Here is a 24,514-nt window from a genome sequence, read left to right on the forward strand (position 1 = left end):
AATCAGCAAGCACTTAGGTTTACGCTTACACTTACAGTATGATTGTAGTAATACAAAGAATGATTTTATATATAGATCTTACTGTGGATATGCCCTTTTGCTGAGATGAAATCTTTGCATTTTTAAATTGTTAATCTTTTTAGATGTGTAGAATGTATACTGTTATATCTATATAACCTGTGCATTGTATATGCAGTTAAAGTATTTCACATTTTCCATCACTGTGTATGCATTGTAATCATAGTCATTTAGAAAGCTCAGTTTTAAAGTGTTTATTTAAATCCAGGTTTAATTCACAGTTGATTTGTTTTTTTTTATTCTGCTTCTTCTGTGAGTGTATGTCATGTATTATTTGTCTCACAATGATTATGCTCTATAAATGTTTTTTAATTTTTCTTCTGCTGCTGCACATACTGTATATAAAGCAATGACCTTTGTATGTACTGCTTTCATGTATTACTAATTACATTCATACAAAATCTTATTCTAAAATTAAAGTTTATTTATATTATTAGACTTGATTTTGTTTCAAATTTAGATATACTTAATGTGTTTTGTTTGCAGAACAATAATGTTGCATGTGTTTGAATATTTTCTCCAAACTATGCAGCTAGTTGTATAGTGTTATCACCTTATTGTATGATTAGTATTGTATAATGATTATAGTTAATACTAAAACATAGTTTAAAATAAATACTATTGTACAGTAATGTATATAACATAATCTTTGTAAGGCAAAGATTACCCTATATTACTATATTAAAAATGTGTTAATTGCAGTTCACTTTCCTACAGTTTTGCATTTATAAATACAAGCACCAACACTGTGTGAACAGCATAGCGGTACAATGTTCCTGCTTCATTGATTCAGTGCCCTGGCTTTGAATCCTGTTGCCCATGTAAAGTTTGCATGTTTTTCCTGAGCATGCCAGAGAGAGAGAGGTTAGGATCACACACTGATACAGCGCATTGCCGCACTGACCACATGACAAACCAACTCAGGATCCCAGATTAGGACCTGAGTGCAGCCATGCAACGGGATGACACCTCCGCACCACACACTAGGTCTTCCTCCAAATCCCCAAAGGTGGATGAAGCTTATTAGCATTCCTAAAATGGTTCGACATGAGCGTGGTATGTGTATGAATGGACCCTGCACATTTAGAAATAAAGATGACAAAGTGGTCACTCAGACTACAAAAACAATTTTGGTGTCCAAAAGAATCATCCAGATGAAGGTTCCAAAAAGAACCTTTATTTGTTTAGGTCCCTAACAGGCTCCAGTAATAACCATGAATAGATGATAACAGATTTGAGAAACGCCAATGGGTTCTTGATTTTCAAAGCACAGTAACACGGGCTACGTTCAGGTTTTCTTGCTCTGTCAGTATCCTGCAAAGTCATCCACTAGACTATACACTAAACATTTCTGTTTTGTCCATATACTGTATTGGGAAGCTTTTCAAAGAGCAGAGAACCAATTTAATGTGCTAGGAACTCTTCCTAGAATGAACTGGTTCTTGGTCAAGCAATGGGACCACACAACCCAGTAAAGTGCCACTAAAGAACCAGCATTTTTAGGAGTGTGTGATGGACTGACAACGTGACCACGGCTGTTTTCTTAAATTATATCCAAAGCTGCTGTGATAATCTCTGGCTCTCCAAGTCTCAAACGTGGCTACAACAGGTTTGAGCATTCTTTTTTTTTTTTGTAATGTTTTTTAGTGATTCACATATTTTTGTTTCTTTACCAATATTTATTTTTCATGCTTTTCATATTAAAACTGGAATAAGGGGATAAAGTGCACCATAATTTTCATTTCTCCGCACAGGGTCTTGGATAGAAAATGGCTTTCATCTATATGTTCCCAAATTCCTGGCAAAAAAAAAAAATCCCAATTAAATGTAAAGGATTTTATAATATTGTATGCCTTTCCTCTGACTAGCCTGCTATTAGAACAGGAAACCCATTCTTTATGTCCATTGATGATACATCCAAAGTGTGAGATTTATGTAGTGGTATCATTGATTAGAAGTCCTATGGTATTCCTGGTGTATTGTAGCTCTACAGGAACATAGCAATTAGCCTCTCATTAAAAATGTGTTATTCCCTGTAACGACTCTGTCCATTCCATATCCCGGGGGTTGTAATATCATCGGACTTTTATTTCTTCCAAGCTCAATTACTTAATTTGGCCTACTTGTTTGGACAATTGTAGCACTTCCTCTGGAGAGCAAAAGAATAAAATAGCAAAATGAAAAGGTACATCTTAAAAATAAAGGTACCATAGCGGTTCTTTGGGGCAATGAAGCATTTTTGGTTCTCAAAATACTCATCCACATGAAGGTTCCAGGAAGAACTTTTATTTATCAAGTTCCATATCAGATTCCATACAGTAAGTATCCATGAAAAGATGGTAACTGATTTGTGAAATACAAATGGGTCCCGATTTTAAAAGCTGCATACAATCACTCAGGCTCAGTTCAGGTTTTCGTAATCTGCAAATCCTGCTAGGTAGCCTACCATAAATTCAAGATTTCAGTTTTTTGTTCCACATATTAGGAGTTTTTCAAAGCACAAAGAACGAACTTCATATGTAAAGTACCTTTCCCAAAATGAAACGGTGCTTTGTCAAGCAAAGGCTCAACAAGGAAACACAAAACACAGTAAAGAGCCACAACATGCCATTAAAGAAGAGCCAGTAATTTTAAGAGGGCAGTTACAGCTACAATTTTGCAATATTTCTTTGACATTATCATTTGAACAATATACCCAAACAAGAAAACTCTATATCCATTTCTATCCTGCTTACCTCGGTATTTTTTCGGCAGCACTGAATAGGTTGATAGTGCACTCTTAAAATTAAAGAGTGGTTCTTCAGAGTGATGCCATAGGGGAACCATTTTTGGTCCCCAAAAGACACATTCACATGAAGGTTCCAGAAAGATCCATTTATTTATTTATTTAGCCCTGTAACAGGTTCCATACAGTGAATAACTATGACTAGATGTTAGCAGATGTGTGAAATACCAGTGGGTTATGAATATAAAATGACTCTTGCTGCACAGGTCCAGCAACACAGGCTAAGTCCAGGTGCTCTTAATTTGTTAGTGTCCTGCAGCCTACCATACATTAAAGAGTTCAGTTTTTTTTTCCTAGTAGGAAATTTTTTCCAAGCCCAAAGAACAAACTTCAAATTCAAAAAACCCATTCCAGAATGAAATGGTGCTTTGTGACTCAAAAATTCTACGAAGAACCACACACATCCTGGTAAAGAACTATATATTACTATTGTAACAAAGGCGCTATATGGGCACCAACCCGACACAGACTGACACCGTGAGGCACACGTAAGATAAATAAAACTTTTTATTTTTCTTCACCTGTGGGGCACGTCTTCCCCGTGACCCCCACAGGCACAACACAGTCCCTAGTACAGCAAACACCAACACACACAGTCCTCTCTTGCACCCCCACTCCTTCATCAAGCTTCATCCTCCTCCCGACTCATGCCGCTGAGTGGTGGTTGCTGGGCCCTTTTATAGTCCACCCAGAACTGCTCCAGGTGGTTGATCGCCGTATACTGCGCTCAGAAGTCCCAGCTGCAGCACTAACTGGCGGCACCTGCGGGACCCAACAGGGCTGCACCCAACTCCAATTCCCATGGAGCCCTGTGGGAAACCAAGGCACCGCTCCAACCCAGGGGGGCAGCCATCTAGCACCCAGGGGGAGGTATTGCAAAGTCCATGGCTGCTCCCCTGAACATATACTAAGGGGCGTCCTGGCCGGGCATGGACCCCAGCCATCCGCCACATTATTTTTAAGAAAGAACCTAAGAAATTTGACAAATGAGAGGAGACCATTCAGTCCATCAAGCTTGATTATTTAGCTAAGAACTAAGCTGTCCCAATATCTCATCCAGATCTTAACTGAAGGTTGTCAAGATCTCTACTTTAAATCCATGTCTCGGTAGTTTCTTCCAGATTTCCAAAACTCTGGCTTCAGTCTAAATAATTTTCTCCTTAATTTCCATTGATGTCCTTGAGTATGTGATCCACCGGAAGCTGAAGGAATTCTGCTAGATGTGCTTTATCAATGCCTTTGAGAATTCTGAAGATGTGGATTAGGTCCCCTAACGTCCGGGCACATTCTCTCTCACACACACACACACACACACCCAACATTCAAATATAGTGGACCATTTTTAGACTCGCCTATAAATCTAACGAATTCACATCTTCAGGGGGTGTGTGGGAAGAAAATTCATAAAGACACTGAGACGATGTACAAAGTCCACATAGGCCGGCGCTGGGTTTCAACCTCTGCACTCTGGAGCTGTAATGCAGCAAAGCTTCCCTCCAGATAAAACCAAAAATCTCAAAACATGGGCAGAAATTTTTGCCTATAAATATCAAAATTGCTATTTGGTGCATTTACTATGGGATGATATTTACTTTACAAAGGTGTTACATGCAAGTAGTCCATCTTATTGACGAGGCTGTTGGAATATAAATCCTGAAATTCTGATTCAGTTGATATGTTTGACTTTTCCTGGTTATCATGTGCAAGTCACTCCACCTGTCATGGCAACAAATAATGAAATATTTAAACAATCATACCTAATTGTGAAATATCGTATTGTACACACTTAAAAATAAAAGTGCCAAAGTAGTTCTTCAGAGCTATGCCATAGGGGAACCATTTCTGGTTTCCAGAAGACCCGCCACATGAAGGTTCCAGAAAGAACCATAGATTCATAAGAGGCTCCATACAGCAAATAACCATGACTAGATAGTGATTGATTCGTGAAACCCCAATGTGTTTTGATTTTAAAAGTACTCTCGCTGCATACAGTAACACAGGATACGTTCAGGTTTTCTTAATCTGTCAGTGCCCTGCTTGGTAGCCTACCAAACATTAAAGATTTCAGGTGTCTTCTTCTACATATTATAAAGTTTTTAAAAGCATAAAGAACCAACATCATAGACAAAGAAACAGTCCCAGAAAGAAATGCTACATGGTCAAGCAATAATTCTACAAGGAACCATACACCCCAGTAAAGAACTATAAAATGCCATTAAAGAACCAGCATTTTTAAGAGTGATTGTGCAAAATCAGCACAAGAATAAATGAGCTATCTAGTGCATCTCAGAGAGTAACGTGTTAAACTCCAAAGCCCAACACTGCCTGCTTAGTCTTCACCACAGATTCGCTAAGCGAGTGACATAACCTTACATTGTGGAAATGCAGAAACAGTTTAACTATACGTGTAAAGCACTTTGAGGACATTTTCTCTAAGTGACGTTGCAATACAAAGTGGCAAGGATTAGTCCCCACTACTTTACCCCTTGTGATCCCCAGCATATTATTAAACCTGCCAATGCTGTAACTGTTGAAATATGAAGACAATTGTATTGTATGTGCAAAGTGCCTTGCATAATGTTCATTATCCTGAAGCAGTACATAAAATAAAGCTCATTATGAGGGCATTGTGATATAGACGGAAAGGCGCAGAAGTGAAAAGCATAAGGCTGCCTGTTCAATTCCTAATACTTACTCGCCATGTGACCTTAAGTAAGTCACTTAACCTGTCAAGGCTATAGCAATAGAATTATACAACACCTGAAAATTATTTTCCCATAGTCTGCACTGTGTGGAGTACAATATATAAAATAATATAGTTATGCAGGCAGTGTGGTGTGGTAACCATAGTTTTCTCTTGTAAACCACAAAGGCGCCTTTTTGAACTGGCAATGCTGACTCACTGTGTGACTCTGAGTGAATCACCTAACCTGCCAGATTTTTAATTACAGAATTATTGAAATAAATCTTGAGTGTTTGTAAAGTACCTATGCATAGTGTTTGCTAAATAAATTAAAGTTCACTATACGGACTTGTGGCCAAAACTGTGGGCTGTGGTTGCCACTTCTATTCCTAATATTTACTGTTTGAGTGACCCTGAATAAGCTTCTTCGTGTGCCAGTACTCCAGGATGTAAACTGCACTGTAACAAGAAACATTTGAAAAATCTGAACGAGAACAGGCCATTCAGCCCAACAAAACTCTTCAGACTTATCCACCTAATTCTTCCAAAAGATCATCAAGTCGAGCTTTGACGGTTCCTGAAATCCTACTGTCTACCAAACTACTTGGTCACTTATTCCATGTGTCTATAGTTCTCTGTGTAAAGAAATATTTCTTAATGTTTGTGTGAAATTTACCCTTAGCAAATTTTCAGCTGTGTCCTCGTGTTCTTGATCAGCTCATTGAACAAGAAACCTCTAAAGCTGTTTGGTAATGCTGAGCAAAGAAAATCGCCATGTAATATACTTTGCATTTTGTATTACTTAGACTTTGGCACAATAGTAGATAAGATTCAGGTATGCCTGTCCAAATCATTTGATTTATACCATACCATTCATGATTAACCTCTAATATAATAAAGACCACTATAAAAAAAAAAAGTAGCAATAATTAAAAAAAAAATCCATTATATTATCACCAACAAGAAATACTTGCTGTTGTATGCAGAATAATAGTAAGGATAAAAATAATGGCATCTGCTAATAATTGATCATTTGTAAGCTCCGAATGGAACAAAGATCTTAAAGATTATTATATATGGCTGTTGGCATCACCTAGCTGGTTCTGTGTTTTATTATGTTGCACATTAAGGAGGCGGGCATGAAAACATGCATACGGGAGGCATTCCAATTACATAACAACACAGTCAAAGAGAAACAGGTACACTGCAATTAAATATTTCAAAAATATATCTGTACCAGACAAAACACTTGTCAACAGACGGCTTGTAATGTTGACGGCATCTCAAACTTTTTTTTTTTTTGCATAGTAATCATGAAACACATTGACATGTATAAAAAAAAAATGAACAGGTGGAGCAACGTAGAAGCGCTGTCTTTCCAGTGTTCTGTTTTATAGTTGACTATACAGATTCTAGGCAATGTACTTTTGTACTTTTTTCATTATGTAGGAGAAGCAGTGTGTCCGGCACTTATTTTTTAACAAGTTGTTGTATTAATTTAAAGCTGTGTCATATACAATACAATATACAACTTATTTTATTGTATACCACACTTCACTTAGAACACTGCAAACAATTCTCAATTAAATACAAGTCTAGATTATACTAATCACTAAATGCAGAACTGGTACATGTATGAATAGAGAACAAGGCAGAAACTGATTAAACATAAATAAAAACCAACATTTGTCAATTAATGAATCGATGAACTATGGCCAGTTGACAACAGAGGAGATTAAAATTGTCGAAAGAGAAAGTCAAAAATAAAGACATAGTCCTGGGGGCCTTGGCCAACTGGCCACCTACCACCTCCTGGGTTTTTTAGAGTGGAATCTTGGGCTGGCTGTCCAATCTGATAAGTGGATCTTTCCATCCCATGATTCCAGTGTTCCTTTATCAAAGATGATTTTTCCATACACAGTAGAGCAGTGACACCAAATGCTGCATACAGATATTGATAAGAGAAACAGAATTGAGGAGGATTAGTAATTTTTTAAAAATATTGCATTTCTTATTTTTCTGTACAAATGACTAAAAACAGAAATGTAGTGTGCACAGCTAACCAGCAGCTCTAGTCAGGGTACACGGGACTAAAGTTGTGAATCTTCAGCCTCACAAAACAACATCCAGTGAGTGGAAGATCTGTGGGCTAAAACACTTGAGAGGTCCATGGAAAATGGCAAGACTTCATTGAAGTTGACCAGAAACACACAAATAAGAGTTTTTTCACAACAGCAGTGTGCACCACCTCAGTTCTGAACTCAAAACAGGTCAGAACTTGAAGTGGAAGAGCTATAACAGGAAAAGAGTGTGCTATGTTTAATGTGATGAAGCTATAGTGGGCATGTGAGCACCATAAGTGGACAACTAATATCACCTGGCCTGCCAAATCTCGATTTCTGCTCTGGGTCAGGATTTGGGGTAAAGAGGATGAATCGATGGGTCTCCCTTGATGGGTGTTAATGGTACAGACAAGTGGTGGTAGTGTAATGATGTGGAACATGTTTTCTTGGAACAAATATATATTGAGCATTATTGGAATGCCACAGTGCACTTATGCATTGCTGCTGAGCATGTGTGTTGGTTTATGGCCACAGTTTATTCTTTTTAACATTAAATGTGTTTTCTTGGAACAAATATAAATTGAGTATTATTGGAATTTCATAGGGCACTTCTGCATCGCTGCTGACCATGTCTGTTGCTTTATGGCCACAGTCTACACTTTTCAAATCGATAAAGCACCATTATCACAAAGCAAGTTAACTCCACAAACCTGAATGTCAGCACGTTTACATGCGCCTCAATACACCAATTATTCACAGAAACCTGATTTTGAAAATTACATGTAAACCCTTATTCCAATTAGAGAAATCTGGTTATTGGCCACTAAGAGACCTGGTTAACAGGGGTAGATTTCTCCACAAATAATCTGATTATGTGGCCACATAAACAGATAACTGAGATTCTGTTGGACTCAGTCAGCCTGTGCATGTATTTGCTTTGCACACACACTTTCAGAAGCCATGGGTAGAAGGGTCCACAAAATACATTTCCAAAGCAAACTGTTTGGGTAGTCACATTATTCCTTCTCCTGGCTGAAATAATCTGCCTCAATACATGAGTAAATGCTAAGTTAATGTTGATGGGCTGAATGTATAGTGCTAAACTCAGCAGCACAATCTTGAGAGCAGTAGGGTAAGCTACTGTGAAAGTAACAAGCATTTTGTCGTCTGATTACTTTTTATAATCACCTAACACGATACTTATCTTATTGAAGTAAAAATACATGCAGTATTATTATTACTGCAGCACTGGGTGCAAGGCAAGTAGCACACATATAAGCCGGGTCCTTAAAGAAAAGAATGTGCTGCATACAATCCATAAGCAGAAATCTATAAAGGAAGTGTCAATTTAACTAAATATATTTATAAACACAAGGAAATGATCTCAGGTGTCATGTTTATTTTCAAATTCACAATGGTCATTGATGATGTTAAACTCTTTTTTTGCGCAGTTTAATGATGCCTGAAAGTTCTGCCAAAGAAGAACTCCAGAAGATTACTTGCGCATGTTAAGCTTAGTATTAAGAAACCAGGTTTCTGTCTTAACTGGGTTATTCACATTAACCTGATTATGTGTGTGCATGTAAATGCACAGAGTGAGTTCAGTTTACTCCACTCCACTTGCTTTTATGATTTCCTGCCACAATAGGTGAAGTGCGTCCATCTATTTCTTCTAAGTCTGACTCCCTCAGGTAGGCCTCACCATAGGCCGTGTAACCCAAACTTCAAAAGGCAGGCTTCAAAAAATTTCAAAAATAATATGACAGGCAGGAGGATCACCATTAAACCTTGGGCCCACAATGATAAAGATGCTTTTTAAAATTAATGAAAATAGTCAAAAAAATTAAAAATGAAGTACCTCAAAAAGCAAGACAGGGAAGGAGGAGCAAAAATATAGGTAAATGGCAAAACCTGCAGCAAACAAAATTCGTATAACAAAAGAAAGACGATACCTTAAACAAAATCATATAGTAAAATATGGAAAATCCACAAAAATGGCAAAAAAAAAAAAAACGCAAAACCAGAATATAAAGTAGATCACAATCACATTGCACAATCCTTTTATACAACTGGGAGCCACTGCACCCTCAACCCCACTCCACTCCACCCCATCTCTTCTGCATCATCATGTGGCCCCACCTCCTTGGTTTCCACGTTAAGGAAGCAGGGTGGATAATTAAAACTAAAACATCTATGATTAAAATAATACAGGATAGGAAATAATAAAAAAGATATTAATAAAAGCAAAAATATAATGCAACTACAAAGATAAGACAAAACCAATAAAAAATATTGAAAAGACAACAAAAACTTTTTTTTTTTTAAAGAGAACTTGAATTGAGCCAGGCATAATACCATAACACTTGCACAGCTGGATCTCAATCCAGAGAACTTTTGAGATGAGGTTAAATGGGAGCTTCACAGCACAAATGCTGGAACTATATAATGCAATCTGGTCGGCATGGACCTAAACCCATGAGGAAAGTTTTGAGCTTCTTGTTAAATCAATGCTTCAAAGAATTCAAGCTGTCCTGGAAGAAAAGGAGGTCCTACTCAGCACTAAAAGTTTGACCTCAAAAAGTGGCAGCTGTGTGTATATGCTATACAGTATGAATGTATATGTTCAACTAAACTGACCAATGAAATAAGGACATAGACTAACTAACAGAAACAAAGAAAAAAAGAAGTAATGGGAGGAATTTGAGGAAACAAATGGCCAAACATCTATACTCAGCAAAAAAAGAAACGTCCTCTGACTTTCAACTGTTTTTACTTTCAGTAAACTTAATGTGTAAATATTTGTATGAACACTAAAAGAGTCAACACCATAAGACATAAACTAAAAATGTTTCACAAAGTGTCCCTGAATGAAGGGAGGCTCAAAATCAAAAGTACCAGTCAGTATCTGGTGTGGCCACCAGCTGCTTGAAGTACTGCAGTGCATCTCCTCCTCATGGACTGGACCAGATTTGTCAGTTCTTGCTGTGAGATGTTACCCCACTCTTCCACCAAGGCACCTGCAAGTTCCTGGACATTTCTGGGGGGAATGGCCCTAGCCCTCACCCTGCGATCCAACAGGTCCCAGACATGCTCAATTCCTTCGACGATAAACACGAATCCGTCCATCACCCCTGGTGAGACAAAACCGTGACTCATCAGTGAAGAGCACTTTTTGCCACTCCTGTCTGGTCCAGCGAAGGTGGGTTTGTGCCCATAGGCGGCGTTGTTGCTGGTGATGTCTGGTAAGGACCTGCCTTACAACAGGCCTACAAGCCCTCAGTCCAGCCTCTCTCAGCCTATTGCGGTCTGAGCACTGATGGAGGGATTGTGTGTTCCTGGTGTGACTCTGGCAGTTGTTGTGGCCATCCTGTACCTGTCACGTAGGTGTGATATTTGGATGTACCGATCCTGTGCAGGTGTTGTTACACGTGGTCTTCCACTGCGAGGATGATCAGCTGTCCTTCCGGTCTCCCTGTAGCGCTGTCTTAGGCGTCTCACAGTGCGGACATGGCAATTTATTGCCCTAGCCACATCAGCAGTCCTCATGCCTCCCTGCAGCATGCCTAATGCACGTTCACGCAGATGAGCAGGGACCCTGGGCATCTTTCACAGTCGGTAGACAAGTCTCTTTAGTGTCCTGCGTTTTTAGAACTGTGACCTTAAATGCCTACTTTCTGTAAGCTGTTAAGGTCTTAACGACCATTCCACAGGTGCATGTTAATTCATTGATTATGGTTAATTGAACATGCATGGAAAACATTGTTTAAACCCTTTACAATGAAGATCTGTAAAGTTATTTGGATTTTTAAAACATTATTGTTGAAATACACAGTCCTGAAAAAGGGACGTTTCTTTTTTTGCTGAGTATATATGTAGTGGGTCATTAAGTTATGAAAAACTCCTGCAGAGTTGTGCATAAACAGTTGAAGTTAAGACCTTCAAATTGTACTGGTGGTTCACATTTAGTCAGATGTAGGAGTTTTCCACCAGGGGTCCCATAATTCCCCCCTCCCCTGATACAAAAAAGTAAACATTTTATTTCTGTCTTCTTCAGCTTTGTTTTGCTAATTGCTGCTAATAGTCAACATAATCTACAGTTCTGGATGAGCCTGTATGAGCTCAATGCCTTTTTTATTGCCTTTTTTTTTAATCTAGGTTTACAATGCAGCAAGCTGAAAAAAATCAATATTTCACAAGTGGCGGTGCACAGGAAGATGACATTTCATAAGGCTGTAAAAGTAGTAGGCAGGATTATCAATCCATCCTTTGATATTTGTGATTAATTGCTGAACTTTTAGCTGCTGTCACCTGAGGGCCACACAGACCCCCCACTCCAATAGTGACAAAGGCTGTATATTTTGTCTTTACTACTGGTGCAGAGATTAGCATTGCTGCCTCATGGATCCAGCATTCTGGCTTCAAATCCTTCACACAGTTGTTTGTGTGGAGTTTGCACATTTATCTGTGTGGGGTTTCCTCCTACATCCCAGTGAAAGGAAAGTTAGGATAATTGGCAATGCCACATTGGACGTGTGCAAGTGTGGGCATTGTGATCGACTGCTGTTATGCTGATTCCTACCGTATGTTGAATGTTTCTGGTATATTCTCTGGCCTAATGAATGTCTAAATCAAATTAAGTGAGGCTCAGAATGTACTGTATATATTGGGTTGAAAATTGCCAGGGACACAACAGGACAAAATTATCCTGATAACTGGGTCACAATGTGATAATACAGCAAATTTATAAGAACATAAGAAATTTGACTAAGGACAGGAGACCATTCAGTCCATCAAGATGGTCTGTTTAACTAAGAGCTAAACTATCCCAATATCTCATCCAGATGCTTCTTAAAGGTGTTCAAGGTTTCTACTTTAGCTCCATAGTTTGGTACTTTTTTCAGATTCCTACAACTCTTCATGTAAAGAAGTACTTCCTGGCTTCACTCTTTAGTGTTTTTCTCCTTAATTTCCACTAGTGTTCTTGAGTAAGTGTTCCACCCTTAAATTGAAAGAATTCTGCTGGATCGACTTAATCCATGCCTTTGAGAATTCTGAAGACCTGGATTAGGTTCCCATGCAGCCCCCTCTGCTTGTGACTAAACTGGATCAGTTCTCCGAGTCTATCAGTACGACATGTCCTTAAATCCTGGGATGAACCTGGTTGTTCTCCTCTACACAGTTTCAGGTGCTACTAAGTCCTTCTTGTAGCATTGTGAACAGAATTGCACACAGCACTCCAGATATCGTCTCAAGAGTGCATTGTACAGTCTGAGCATAAAATCCCTCCATTTCTATTCAAAAGTTTTATGATATAATCTAACATTTTATTTGTCTTTTGAATTGTTTCTGAACATTGTTTATACAATGAAAATGTTTATTTTAGAGGTTGCTTCTTGTAGGTCAGTGTCTCCCATCTGTTATTTATAACTGACGTTCCTTTTGCCTATGTGTAGCGCTTTTCTGCTTTAAGCTGCATTTTCCAAGTGTTCTTCCAGTTCTGAAGCTTGTCGTCTTCTTCACCTTTGCCCACTTGTGCTGTATATTGACACTTCCCGCCATCGTAATGATGTTGATCTTGTAGTATTAAGCAGAAGTTGCTGAATGGTATAGAAAGCAGTCTTAGGAGAAGACAAGATGCTGTAATGTTTATACCTGAGGAAGGTGAAAACATTACTTGCAGTAAGACCAAAGGCGGCAGTATCGTATCATTAATTGGTGACATTTCAATCACTGTGTGAACTACTGTATGGTTGTGCTAAATATAATAAACCCTTTTTTTTTTATAGATTTTGAGGCTTGCAAGGTTTCCGTTTGGCTTAAAAATCTAAGGTTGCACCAAAGGGTGGCACAACAATACTATGGAATTACTATGGAAATTACCCAAGGGATGAAGTGGTGGCAGCTAATGCTATTGTCTAGTGGCAACTTATTAGTGTGTATGTGGATTTTAAAGATCCATTTTTTCAACCAAATGCTATTCCACCTCACTCTCTCTCGTCACCAGCATCATAACAATGAAGCAATATTTCTTGCGCTTTATTTTTAAGTTGGATCAGAGTTTTAAAGAAACGTACCAGTGCGATTCATTTGTTTAACTGGGGCTAACTTTGATTAAACTTTAAAACTGTGGATTTTAGCTCCAATGAACACTACATAGCTATGTCCACACTACAATACATTAGTCTCCATTTCCACCTTTCAACCACATTACTCCAGTGTTTTTAGTCCCCAAAAACTAAGACTTTTGAAATGCTCCCCAGAACTGTATACTCCTATAAAAATGTTGGCTCAGAGTTGCAATGTAGATGGGTGAAAATGTAAACTTTCAAACACACAGTCTCTAATCATGCTCTGATTTGTTTGTGCTTATTTCATAGCTTTTCCTTGATTGGTTTCTACTCATTACAACGACTCTTTCCCTGATTGGTCACATTTTCCTCCGGGTGCTCCGGTTTTCTCCCACTGTCCAAAGACATGCAGGTTAGGTGCATTGGAGACCCTAAATTGTCCCTAGTGTGTGCTTGGTGTCTGTGCCCTGCGGTGGACTGGCTTGCGCCCTGTGCTGGCTGGGATTGGCTTCAGCAGACCCCTGTGATATAGCGGGTTGGATAATGACTGGCAGTTTGAATGCTATATACGTGCACAAAAGGCAATTCATTTACCAGTCACTACAGTTTTGCGATAAATCCCCTGGCCAGTGGTGTTACCAACCTTTCAAGGATTTTTCCACCAATGTAGGCAAACCCCATGGTAGATGAACAACTATGTCATATGTGTTCTTGATTATTTAAGTGTGGACAGAGATAATTTGTAAATTATGTAAAAATGCTGTTGTGGATGGAGATTGTTTTCATTTAAAAATGTTGTTTTTAAAAGAAAACATAGTATTGTGGATGTAATCTGTGTCAATATAGTTCTCAGTGGCTTTGTTTCCATTTTTACTGTTTGGTAGAAAACTGAATATTCCAAGGAAAGAAGATATCATTTTCAATGTACAGTACATGAGAACAATGTATGGCTGAGTGGTTTGTACTTGTGCTGGATTTCAGGGCATCACAAAGAATATGAAGTGTCACTGACAGGAAACTTGCTGTGTTAACATTATAAATACTGTATGTTAGTTTTCTGCTGCAGGTTAATACTCTTCTGCATTCCACTATGTTGGGTGAGTTAATACAGCTTGATATAAGCTCTACAGCTTGATGGAGGAAAAAGCACTTAATGCCAGCAGATTTTGGAAACGCTGGTTCATATTCGTCTGTCTGTATTGCTTTAAACTTTAGACCACAATGTCTAGTGGTTTTGTTCACTGTGCTGCATCTCCCACTAGGTACAATGGAATATGTTTGCTCAGGTCTCATAATGTTGTAGGCCACTTGGTAGACTCGTAAAATCAATAACGGGAAGGATGTGTCAGGTTTAGCCATCTTATTAAAAATAACAAGTACAGTATGTGGAGATATTTGTTTTATAGCTGGTTTCATATATAAATAGAAATATATATATCTGTCCATCTATATATCTGACAGAGTTTTAACAGGATTTGACATGCATGTTAAGGTGCAGTGAAGTTATTATCACAGTAAATAACAAGAACAATGTCCTGTTAGGCTTTTTAAAATCTCCATTTGCTCAATTGGTTAGTTTCCTTTGTACCTTGTCTACATTTGGCCTTTTGGCCCAAATGCTGATGTGTGATAATGAGTGATAGATTATATTAAATTTCACTTACAGTATGATATATTTCATTTATTTGACTTGATTCTCTAGATAAGTCAAATCACAATTATAGCCATAGTTATACAACAATAACACCTACTCTCTGATTGGAGTTTAACAGCTGTGTAATGAACTTAAATTTTAACTAATAATAACACTTTCATCGGGAAACTTAAAATGAAATCCATTAGTTTTCAGTTTTATATAAATTTTGTTTTACATTCCACAATGTGGAATGATACTATTGATACAGTGTGGCATATGCACTATGGCATGAATTGACATTTTTGAAATGTATAGTCTGTTGCTTTATCAAGTAGGTTAGGTTGCCTGCTATATTACAGCTGCCATGATGACGAAAAGGCAACTACAAAAAGAATTACATTTCATCATACAATTATATTTTGGACATGCATTTAAATGTAGTATTAGTTGAGCTGGAGAATAACTGAGAACGGAAAGACACAAATCAGGAACCAAACCTGAAAGGGATGTCAAATAACAGGGCACCCATATGAACACAGCCAGGCACATTCACTGAAGCCATGCCAGTCTGGAGTCAAAATGGGATGTGCAAAGTAATTGGAGAAAACCCCCATAAATAAAGTCCACTCAATCATTGACCAAGTCAGACTGGGAATCAGACTCATGGGCTATGAAGAGTGGTGTATGCTATTTGTTAATTTTGTTAGCTTTTATATTGTAGAGTCCCAACACCACCAAGTGCAATTCAGGCTTTTAAGACAGACTCTTGAACATTCCCATGCTCACTTACAATGGGCCAATTTAAACTCTGTATTTCACATATCCTGCATATTTTAAGAATAATGAAATTGAGTCCAAGGTAAAGTTAGAAATACTGGAGATATAATGCAGCAATAGAATCCACATTGCTACATTGCCACCCCAGCTTTCTTTATCTGTCTTCTGTACCTTCTCCATTTCAGGGATTTCAGAGCCTATAGCATCAAGTACAAGGTGGGAATCAACTGTATATAGGATTCCAGTTCATCTTAAGGCATGGCTCCTAACCAAAGCAACCAATTAAACTAATCTTCATGATTCTTTAGAGATGAAGGAAGTCAGTTCATATACTATGCTTCGCGAGTAGTAGCTAACAACTCTACCACCTTGTTGTCCCACTGTATATTATATTATGTAACCGGCTTATTTCTGTTCTGGGTTGTAGGGACCCAAAACTCACCCGGACATCATTGGCAACAAGGCAGAAACTGACTCTCAATAAGATTCTAGTCCACTACAGGGCACACTTGCCCTTGGCCAATACAGAGCCACAATTTAACCTGGAAAGCATTTTTTTGGGATATTGGAGGTAACTAAGGTACTTTGGGAAAGCCAGCATGGAGAGAACAGTGAAATGTTCATAAACTTTGCTTTGGCCTGGTGCCTGGATGTAAACTGCTTTGCCAGCCATACAATATTTCCTTCCATTCTCTAACCTATTTATTCAATCTAGCGTTTTTGTTGGCTGTTCCAGACAGTGTTTGGGGGCAAGGTGAGAGCTCATCTACAACAGGGCACTGGTCTATTGCAGGGCACACACATGCACTCCCTCATACTGGGCCAATTTTAAAGTCAAGGATGATGTTGGAGAGAAACTGGTGCACCCAAAGAACAACATGTACAGCTCCCACACAGGCTGGGATCTGAACCCAGGACACTGAAATTGTTATACAGCAACACTAATCAATGTGTCATATTTATTTGTGAATGAAGAGGCTTGGAAAGCTTCATGTAGCAAAGAACAAGGTCTTTTAAGATAGCAAGAGACATAAAGAATGCTTGTGGGAAACAGCTTGTTCTGTGTAGCATAGCAAAAATGTCTAGGATAGGGGAAGGGTGGAAACATTTCACAGTAAATTCATATAGTACAGATTTTTTTTAGTTAATTCTATTGTTATAAAAACATTCACAGAGTACATTTAAAATGAGCTTAACTTAAAAAAGTACAATTCATTGTAGCTGCTTCATTTAGAAATGTAACAGATGCCGTCATTATCCATTGCAGTTTTGCCAAACCAGCCTGAAATGCTGTCTTTTCCAAAATAAATAAATAAATAAATAAGCTGCCTGGGGAAGCCTTGGAGATGCACCTGGTGCAGTGCCCTTCGTTTATGAGCTGTTGTTGCCTGCATCCCCATGGGGCAAATAGCTAACAGAGTATAGTGTGGTCCTGTTGACCAGCCCAAGGCATGAAACAAGTCATAAACCGGGGCTCCTCTGTCCAGAATGACCTGTTTTCCTCTCCATCTATCTGTGTCATGCTTTTATTGCCGTTGTCTTGTAAACTGCTGAGTGCTATGTAGTAAAACAAAGAATGAAACAGAATAAACCTTGTCATCTTACAACAAACTCCTTGCCTGGAAGTGGCATTGTGCTCAGGAAAGTGCCGTCCTCATATACTTCCAGAAATGGTAGTGAGCCGGGAGTTCAGATATTTTACCAAAAAAAAAAATCAGCCTGCATTGCTTATCTGCAGAGTGAAACAACCACATCATGTTCTGTTGTAAAGAACAATTGCTCAATCAAAAGAGTTCCTTTTTATTCCTTATTCGCATTATTGTGAGCAGTTTGAGCCCCGTAAGCCTTTGCCGCCAGTAAGCTGCTGAGTAGGTATATTGCCAGTAGGTCTTGACTCTCAAATTCCTGCACCATGGGGCCACAGTTATTGTCTGATTTTTTTTTTTTTTCCATTTCAGTCTTGGTTGCTGAATCCTTAATAAAAAAAATTGTGAACAATTCCTTATCTTGATTGATTGCACAGCTATGTCGGTAGTGGTGGGTGGAATCATAAATATGATGAGATAAATTACAAATGAAGTAAATGCTTTAAGGCATTAAAAGAGGTTTAGGAAAAATCAGCCCAATCCTCAAAAGATTTAGGGTGTGTGCAAAAATGCTTTTTACAAAATATTAAATGTGAAACGAGCAGTACCATGATGTATTGGTTAGCATGGCTACTGTTCACACCTGGAGTTTTGGAGTCAATTCCATATCCCCTCAGTTTCTGTGTGGAGTTTGCACATTCTCTTCATGCCAATGTACATTTTCACACCATTTTAGTTTCATTCTACATTCACAAAATGCACTTATTATTTGGTTAACTGATGCCACCAAATGGGCTTGGTGTGCATTGGACCATTCTATTTTATTTTTGCTTCCTGCCTTGTACCCAGTTATGCCAGGATAGGTTTGGACTGTTTATAACAATGTAATGAATAAAGTGAATTCAGGAGACTGGTGGGATTTACGATGTATAATGTTTTATATAAAACAAATGTAATTATAAACATACTGTATAAATTACATGTTTGCTTTCTTTGAAATATATTTACATTAGACTATTCTACTAAAGTACTACTGTTTGTTGATGTTTTTGGAAGAATGACACAATGGGCAGATTTGCCACTTCACAGCACTTTCACCTTTATTAGATTCCTCTCATGGGTGCCTTCTGCATGAAGATGGTGAGCTCACCCAGAGATTATATGGGTTTGTTCCCTACATCCAAAAAAATGTTAGGTTGACTAGGTGCAATAATGTGGCTGGTGCAAAAGTGTCTTGTGATTAACATCCCATCAGGGGTCGGATTCAGTCTTTCAGTAGTGTTTTCTAGGATACACTTCAGCTCTCTGTGACCCTGGAAAGGAAACAGGTTTAGAAAATGATCAGAAGGTTTGGTAAAACTCTTTATACATTACCTCTGAAGAGGTAATCCACTGGTGGCTAAGCATGTTTGGCTAGTACCTGGATGGGTGACCAACCAGGAAAGCTTGGGCTGCTGTTGGTACAGTAGATGCGTTATGAGACCAGCAGGAGCTACCATTCTGTGGTCTGTGTGTGGATGCCAATGGCCAAGTACAGAGATGGATACACTATACAGTAAAATATTATGAGACAAAAAAACAAGGCATTGACTCTCTGTGATCATAAATGATCCCTTGGCATCTTTCAAAAACAGTAGGGTGTCTGGATGTCCTGGCAAAATTGCACATCACTGCCTTGATCATTCTGGCCCCTAATCGCCCCCTTTCTGCAACTGGCTATCTCTCTAACCTGTTTAGCAACTAATTGCTAATGTGTGCTTAGCATATTGGTGCAAAATGGCTGCTGTCGCATCATCCAGATGTTTGCTGCACATTGGTGGTGACTGAACTTGTTTCCCACTGTCTATGTAAAGTGCTTTAAGTAGTTTAAACAGTAAAAGAGTTGGTAGTTGATTCCATGCTGAAAATTAAAATTAGAAGCACTTACTGATTTTTTTTTTGTATGCAAGGCTCTATATAACTAGAGATAAACTAATGGCAGAATATTATATGGGGGAATGTCTGGAGGGAGGCACAGTGGGTAACGGGTTCACTTCCCGGGACCTCCCTTCATGGAGTTTGCATGTTCTCCCCGTGTCTGCGTTGGTTTCCTCCCACAGTCCAAAGACATGCAGGTTAGGTGCATTGGCGATTCTAAATTGTCCCTGGTGTGTGCGTGTGTGCACCCCTTGTTGGCTGGGATTGGCTCCAGCAGACCTCTGTGACCCTGTAGTTAGGATATAGCAGGTTGGATAATGGATGGATGGAATGTCTGGAATGAGGTTGTTCGGTCTTTTATTCTCCTTTAATTGCAAATCTTATAACAAACAAACATCTATAGCTCAATGTTAACCACGGTCTTATTACAGAAACAAGCAGAGCTTACTCTTTACCATTAGGCCTTTCACTTTAGGCTCTATCAGACAAGCAAAAGTTTTGAGACTATCTTCCAGCCTTCACCAAAGGAAGCTATGTAATCTTTGTTCACCTTTACAGACACTAATAAAAAATATATACTTAAACAATTTTTAATTAATACAAGGAATTTTTAATGTCATATCCATTTTGAAAATTAAATATTAAGGAGGGTATGCAACACCTATTCCCATTTTGAGAATATTTTTTTCTATTGCTTCCCATTTCACTAAAATAAACTACCTTGACAATCCATCATCAGTGCACAGGCTTTTACCCTCTATCATCCTTATGAACTCCTGGTTGTCTCCAAGAAGATAAAATTACTGTGTGGTACCATGTAGTCGCCATCTGTTTGTGTGTTGGGGATGGTTAAAGGCACAGAAATGCATTCTAAGAGCTAATGCTCTGCTTTGTTTGTTTTATCAGCTCTCTCCCTAGACTTGTACACACATGCTAACACTATACAGTATTCGGAAGGACAGGTAGCAGAACAGAGGACACTACGTGGGGACCTATTCCAGGTCTTCAAAATTCCAAAAGGCATGAATAAAATAGATCCAGCAAAATTCTGTTAGCTTTAAGGTGAATCACAGTACATGAAGACAACAACGGAAATTAAGGTGGAAGTGTATTCAAGACAACCAGGAAGCACTTCTTTATGCATGGATATGAAGCAGATACCTTTAAGAAGTATCTATATTGTGACAGTTTAGCCATTAGCTAAACAAATGATCTGAAGGATTGAACGGTCTCCTGTTTTTTTGTCAGATATCTTATGTTGTGTGTCCTGAAGAAGTTGACCTCTCTTCGGCTCGAGTCATTAGTGTCCACCAGCAGGGGCCACTCTAGTGCAAACGGTCACGACTCTGCCCGCTGCTATTTTTTTTTTACATTCTATTAATAATCACATTCTAGAGCAAGTCTAGGATACATAAGAGTGGGACGTACATTTGAGGGGATTACAGAATATCATATTTCAAATATACACAAGTGTTAAGCTACAGTTTATGAAAAGGTAACTATCCCCTAAAGAGGTCATTTACCCTGGATTGCACAGATGTTACTAGTCTGTATTTATATAATAATTTGAGTTTATTTCAGGTTTTTCACTGCAAAACTCACCGTTGTTCGGTGTACCGGAAAACTATAAAAATGATTATCTATGACAAAATAAATAATTGAATATAATCAAAATAAATTTTTCTAAAAATGAATCTGAAAAGACTGTATCTTTTAAAACAATGACAAATATAAACACAGCCCTGTGGTGCTATGGTATAAAAATGCGCAGCGCAAAACGAAAACTCTTCATGCACATAGCAGATGCATAAAGAGGATGGTCAGAAGAGAATTGACATACCTATAAGGCTTGACACGACTCGCAATAATTGCATATTTACCGCCACTGACAGAGTTCATTATATAAAAACCTTTAAAACCAGTATCCATCCAGCCATTTCTAAAGCTCTTCATTTTCTCTGTAAAGTTTTCCGTGCGAGCGGTGCGCCTTGTTTCTATAATTGCCAGCGCGAATGACGAAGTTTCACGCGCAAGCGCTCCGGCGCTTATTTACCCACGTGAGCCCACCGAAGTACCGCCTTCCGTACATTCCCAAAGATGCGCACAGGCGTCTGCGCATTGGCCTCTCTTCAATCGGACCCGCCGCTTCTCGTTTCACAGCACTCCACCAGAGTAGCGATTGGCGGGTTGCTGCAGCCAATCGGCGAACCTGTTTACCCTTGGGCGAGCGGCACGAGCTCATTAGCATGAAGCACATCTGTCCAATAAGCAAGCATGTTTACCATCTCTCCCCTCCCCCCACCTTGCCTCGGCGGAGTGGCACGAGCTGAACAGGGAACAGAGAGAGTGGCTGTTTGGAGGACCGAGCGGCAGGTCCACAGCCTCTGTGCAGCAGCACAGCTGCACAATGGATCATGTTATACTCGTCTCTCTGTTAAAACACTTATTGGTATGCAAGGAATAACCTACCAGTAAGTCATTTATTTTCTATGTCTTTTAGGTGTATGAAAAATAATCCTAATATAATTGCTGCTCTCCATTTATGTATGTGTGCGTATATAGGGGTGATTGTTTATACACACACCAAATATGTGTTTATATATTACATATAAAATGTATAAGGGTGTGCGTGTACGTGTCTGTTATCTTAATGAATTTCTCCTAATGTGGTTAGCAGATTCATATTTTGTCTTTCCGTTTTCATTACTGAGTCTGTATGTGTTCGACGATGTAATGTTGGATAAAGACCATAATATTTACGTACAGACTTGAGACACATTCATATTTCGTGAACAATTTGTGGGAAACATTAAGACTTTTCCGCCCCAGTTGTTTTGTGTTCCAGTACTGTGTTTTTGCCCCCTTCATTTTGTTTTTCACGTCTCTTTTTTTTTCCTGATCTAATAACCATAAAATGCAAATTGATAATATTGTTTTTGAGAAATAGGACCCCGAGTAAAATGCATATGCATTTAGTTAAAGCAGGCCCTAAAAAAATCAGCCTCCGGTTCTTAAAAATTACACCGTTTTAGTATGTGACTGTATATTTGATTCACATAAACAATGGTATAAAATATTTTGTTTCCGAAAAGCAATGCCCTTCGTCGGTTTAGCGTTTTTTCTTTAGGTTGCGTCCCTTGTATTTCATTATGTTTTTACACAGAATAATGCGCACAACCTGCAAACAATTTTGCTGAAAAATGTTTTTTCCCCAGAAATACATATATATAATATTTATATAACTTCAGCTTTTTTCACGATTTACTTATTTATTTATTTTTTAAACTGTTATTATTTTGACTTGATCATTTTCGTGGGTTGTATGTAAACTGTGAGACCCATTCAAATATTAAGAAAAGTATTGTTTTTCGTGTATCATTCATACACTATGTAGGATTGTTCGGCCAAGGAACAGATTCGAAATGCAGCCCAATTATATACGATTTTTTTATTTATTCATTTATCGATTTAGATACCTATTTTTATACTTTAAAGCATTGATTTTACAAGCAGTGTACTCTCATGAATTTGAGTAACCATTTTTCTTTTTTCATTCATTCAGTTATTCGTTAATATATAAATACTTTAACATGTATATAAAAACGCATTAGACCAAATAAATATAACACACAATATACTATTATTAATAGATATTTGGGGGGGAAGCAGAACATATATATATAATATAAATACTACCTTGTCCAGCATAATGCACAATAATAATTTGCTTCTTCCCATTCATGCATTAACCCTTAATAAAAACAAAGGCTTCTGAATATGAGCGTGTATTTTTAAAGCGCTCCGTTTGAACATACAAAGAACGTTTAGTAATATTACTTAATTCATTTATACACTTGTTTTAAATACATGATCGGGGATTTGTTATACGCTGTACGGCTATATTACCAAGTATAATTAATGCAATGTAGTAAAACGCGTCTGATTTGTAGTGCATCCACGTTATTGCATTTTTAAAAATCTATACACAAAGGTTGTATGAAAACGATATCCAAATACCGTATTGCACACACGAATTTTTTTTTATCATAATGGGTTAATTCTGTATACTGTATATGGTGGGTATGTATATACAGTATCTGAATATCTACACTAGCTAATCCTGTTCCGTGCCATTTATTGAATCTCGTGTATAATATGTAAAAGAGCTTTAATATGTCTGTGAGCGCGAGTATTATGGTTCATATCTGTAGCTGAAACTTACTCCACATCAAAAGAGAACTTCCTTTGATTTCCAAAATATGGTCAATTAGCACGGCGCCGCGATTGTGAACAATTTACTTCAAATTTCTGGTTAAGGCTTCCTGCCCGCTCCCTGCTTTGGTTTTGTTTCTTGCAACTAGCGATATGGAGCCTTTGGAGGTAAAGTACTGCGGGTGTATTTTTTTTTCTGTATATTTTACTTTATTCGCTTGTCTTGCGCTCATATTCTTTGTGATCTTCCTCCTCACCTTTAATTAAAGCTACTGTGCAGTTAAAGTTTATGGATTCTTTTCTCCATCGTTATCTCTTTTTACAGACGCATTTTGTTCAGTTTTCCTTATTATTGTTCACAGCACGAAGCATGGAGGAGGCTCCTTCGCGCTTACGGGCGCGTCGCGCTCCGTCAGAACAAAGCGGCTCATGGCGCTGGGTCGCCGAGCTGCTTGCGGTGCCATTGACGCTACGCAAGGCAGCCCACAGTGCGCGCCTTCCCTGCTTCGGTAAATCTGAGCACAGTCTTTCATTTCTAAACCAATTATTTGCATTACTCTTATAGCTTTATTCAATTCCTGCGCATACCAGGATAGCACAGGCCCCACATAGAAAGCCACTCGTATTCGCATAGCGTATATTATTTACAGCGATTTGCTTAGGGTTCTGGCGCGACTCATCCTCATTTCGCTCGGAAGCGCACCTATTA

General features: G+C 38.4%; 1 long non-coding RNA gene across 1 annotated transcript; it reads right to left on the bottom strand.

Moving 5' to 3' along the window:
- Positions 1–18,758: 18,758 nt before the first annotated feature.
- Positions 18,759–21,601, bottom strand: LOC120517850. Its single transcript, XR_005631123.1, has 2 exons — positions 21,434–21,601; positions 18,759–18,989 (listed from the first exon to the last, which is right to left on the bottom strand). It is a non-coding gene; the product is annotated as an uncharacterized LOC120517850 (long non-coding RNA).
- Between the last annotated feature and the right edge of the window lie 2,913 nt (positions 21,602–24,514).

Source organism: Polypterus senegalus, chromosome 17, assembly GCF_016835505.1.
Source record: "Polypterus senegalus isolate Bchr_013 chromosome 17, ASM1683550v1, whole genome shotgun sequence".
Classification (NCBI taxonomy): Eukaryota; Metazoa; Chordata; class Cladistia; order Polypteriformes; family Polypteridae; genus Polypterus; species Polypterus senegalus.